Genomic DNA, 2,500 nt, shown 5'->3' on the forward strand with positions numbered 1-2,500 from the left:
TGAGAGGTGTGGATGGATGGGGCAGGTACAGTAGCTGCAGAAAGAGTATAATACAGGGCTGCAGAGGGCAGAGAGACACCACACTACTACTGAAGACCAGAAGACATCATCCAGATAAACAGCCATCAATCAGACAGCATCGTCCAACTGTAAGAGATATGTTTGTTTTCACTGAGAATCTTCTTTGCAAAGGTGTATAAGAGTGGGCAGGTGTATACAAGTGGACAGGTAGGAATGGATGGAGAGATGTAGGTGGACATGTGTATAATGTAACACGGTCGACCTGGGATCCATACTAACTTGCTGATCTTTAATTTGGTAGTGTAAAAGGACCCACTGTGTGTCTTGTGTGTGTTAACATATTGTGCTCTATGTGCTTTAGTAAAGGATGAAGATCCAGAGTATGTTACTGCTGTTCGCTCTAGTGGGTGTCCTGTTAGCCAGCTCCCTCAATGAAGATAACTCTGAGGAAGGTATGTCTTGTTTGTGAATGTGTACTACTTTACTGCCCTGGTTTAATCTGATATAATTTAGTTAAATGAAAAATCTTTCTTCCTCAGCTCTCCTGCAGGAGGATGATCTAAAAGGTGGAAATGCTGCATTTTTGGCAAAGTTGGCTGCTCTGAAGACCAGCGCCTCTGAAGATGAAGCACCATGTGAGCTATCTATCTATCTATCTATCTATCTATCTATCTATCTATCTATCTATCTATCTATCTATCTATCTATCTATCTATCTATCTATCTATCTATCTATCTATCTATCTATCTATCTATCTATCTATCTATCTATCTATCTATCTATCTATCTATCTATCTATCTATCGGTCTGTCTGTCTTTCTGAGCAACAGTAAAGTCACAACGGGAGGTTAGCAGAGGGTGGTAGGGAAAGAGGAGAGAGCAACATGGCTAACTCCATCTCTACTGTTTATTAGCATCATGTTTCATAGAGGCAAATTCTTTTTAAAATGGTAGTCAAATACTGGCCTAAAAACAATAGGTTTAAAAGGTAGTCAATGGTAAATGGGATATTTATTCAACATGTCGTAGTCATTTTTACATTTTTACCTTTTTAAAAATGTATTTTCTATAAAGCATATTTAAAACTGTATTCCAGTTTGGAGCGAGCTTTGGAACAAAGCCAAGGAAATTGTGGGGTGAGAAGAGACCAGAATTGGGATGCCGAGGATCCTTTTCAGTCTCCATATGGAATCAACTATCACCTCTGAAGACATCACTAACAACACCTCAATGAATCATTCCAACATCCATCCATCAATCACTGACTAACAAAAAACAAAACAGTAATACAGTTCTTTGGTACTTTGGTACTGAGAAGAACTCATCAACATAATGAAGAATATATGTTTTATCCATAAACGTACTTTATGTCCTGACACATGGTCGTTTTTTCGTCAAGACAGCGGATTTATATTAATGATCAGAATTTCTTTGTGCAATGTTGTATGGTTGACGTGTCACACTGTGATCCTCCAATAAACTATCAAGCATTACACATGTTTAGTCGTTTTTTTATTGATCTTACATTTTTAAGAGTGTTTCAATTACATCATATATGTTACATAATAATGTTTCATTCAGTGTTTTTATTGTGTAACAATGTGAACTTGACCATAGTACAGATGCAGTGCATGCAGTGCAAATTACATCAGATTACACTGAGCAGTAATAGTAGTACACATATGAACATACACACACAGACACGAGACATACCGTCTTGAGAGTTAGCTTCATTGAGTGAGCTTGATAACAGCACTCCCGGTAGAGTGAACAGCAGTAACATATCCTGGATCTTCTAAGCTACATCCTGAATTTAAAAATGAAAAAAAAATATTAGTGACTGGTTCTACACACAATATCCCATAATGACAAAGTGAAAACGTGTTTTTAGGTATTTTTGCTAATTTATTGAAAATGAAATACAGAAATATCTCATTTAGATAAGTATTCACAATAAATCTTAGAATCACATTTGGCAGTGATTACAGCTGTGAGTCTTTCTGGATAAGTCTCACGACTTCCAAGTCGTTTCCTCTCCTTGTTCGGGCTGCGTTCAGCGGTCGGCGACACCGGTCTTCTAGCCATCATCGATCCATTATTCATTTTTAATTTGTTTTGTCTTGTTTTATTACACACCTGGTTTCCATTTCCCTCATTATTTGTTGTGTATTTAACCCTCTGTTCCCCCCATGTCTTTGTGTGGGATTGTTTGTTGTTAGTGCTTGTGCACTTGTTTACTGGTGCGTGTCGGGTATTGTACCCATATTCTGTTGTATTGTTATGCCGTTGGTTTTTGGATTAAACTGCTCCGGCTACAACCTAGTTCTTCTCTCCTGCGACTGACTTCCCTACCACCAGTTACGCACCCCCTTACAGAATCCCACACCGCCATATGGAGTCAGCAGGAGGAGCGCGTCCAGGAGCAAGCGGAAATGATCCACCATCTCGGCGCCGCCATGGACTGCGTTGTCCAAACCA

General features: G+C 39.0%; 1 long non-coding RNA gene across 1 annotated transcript; it reads left to right on the forward strand.

Annotated features, from left to right (window-relative positions):
* The first annotated feature begins 558 nt into the window (after window positions 1–558).
* LOC145859323 (uncharacterized) lies at window positions 559–1,515 on the forward strand. Its single transcript, XR_014379525.1, has 2 exons — window positions 559–656; window positions 1,119–1,515. It is a non-coding gene; the product is annotated as an uncharacterized LOC145859323 (long non-coding RNA).
* The last annotated feature ends 985 nt before the right edge of the window (window positions 1,516–2,500 follow it).

Source organism: Salmo salar, chromosome 12, assembly GCF_965601325.2.
Source record: "Salmo salar chromosome 12, fSalSal1, whole genome shotgun sequence".
NCBI classification, from domain to species: Eukaryota; Metazoa; Chordata; class Actinopteri; order Salmoniformes; family Salmonidae; genus Salmo; species Salmo salar.